This window comes from Dipodomys merriami, unplaced genomic scaffold, assembly GCF_024711535.1.
Source record: "Dipodomys merriami isolate MVZ:Mamm:240054 unplaced genomic scaffold, mDipMer1.0.p SCAF_506, whole genome shotgun sequence".
NCBI classification, from domain to species: Eukaryota; Metazoa; Chordata; class Mammalia; order Rodentia; family Heteromyidae; genus Dipodomys; species Dipodomys merriami.
In genome coordinates this window covers 371,092-372,444 of record NW_027206076.1, presented here as the reverse complement: position 1 = coordinate 372,444, position 1,353 = coordinate 371,092, and positions in this window count along the sequence as shown.

The following is a 1,353-nucleotide window of genomic DNA, read 5'->3' as shown; positions in this document are numbered from 1 at the left end:
CATAGTGACATCACTATCGAAGTGTGACCTTATCCCCACTGTGACATCACAAACCCATTTTGACATCATAGTTCCACAGTGATATCATGATCACCTTGTGATATACCAAACCTGTTGTGACCTCTTAGCACCTTTGAAAAAGCACATAGTGTTTGTGACATCACAGTCCCTTTGGGTAATTATATCCTCATTGTGAGCAAAGGACAACTGATATCAGACAGGCCGTTTTACCATTACAAATGCTTTGTGACATCATCTCCAGAGTGAGATCACATTGTTGTTAGGATAACATCAGCCCATTGTGACATCCCAAAATGACAATGACATCATAGCATTATGACATCACATTTTCATTGTGAGGTCATAGAGACAATGTGCTTGCCTATTCTGTGATTTCATTCTATCTCAAATGTGGCATATAGTTTGATTTCAGAAACCCATTGCGACCACATCACCATTGTGACAATACAATCCCTTTCCGACCTCATATGGACATTGTGATATCATTAATGCAATGTAACATCACAAACCTGCCTTGTCCTCATAAATTTTGCAACAAGCGACTACCTTGACTTGGGCTGGATGCCCAGAGCTAAATTCAGCCACAACCATGAACCCTCAGAACTCCAAACAGAAGCCCAGCCATTTGTGAAGTGGTCTGCAAACAACCATCCCCCAAAATAATGATCTCCAAAACTCCACACTTCAAAGGACAAGGCTTTTTCCATGCTCTTCATCCTCCTTCTCTCCAGACTTGTCCTACATTTCAGGTCTTTTCATTTTTTCCTTCCACCATTCCCTTCTTCTCTTCAGGCTGCTCTACGCTTGACAGTCCTGCCCTGCCATATCCAGGTGGCCAGCTGCCATCCTTCACCTCCTGCTCTCCCTCAATTTCCTCTCCTCCCAGGTCTTTACCTTCCTACAGGCTCATCACTTCTTTCCTTCCAGGCCTTTCCCCTTTTTCTCTCCCTTTCTGTTGCTCTGAACCTGCAGCCTATATATAGGCTGGGCCCTTCCACCACTGCGATGTTTTCTGCATAACAGTTTTCAATCATTACTTCCCAAATGTTCATGCCCAATGACTTCTTGGTAGCTCACCATGTGGCGCTTGACATCCTATCTCCTTTAGCAGAATGCCCTGCCCCCTCCAGTGGCATGCAGCCACCCTCTCTGGTGGTCGAGACCAAGATGCCATGATGATTATCTGTTCCCGTGGATTATAAGGGCACTACTGGTTTTTACCGTGTCCTCATGGTGGTCTAGTAGCAATTGAAATTGGACAAATAATTGTGATATTAAAAGTCGTGGCATAACTAATCCATTATGATCTCATCACCAGTGTGACATCACAAA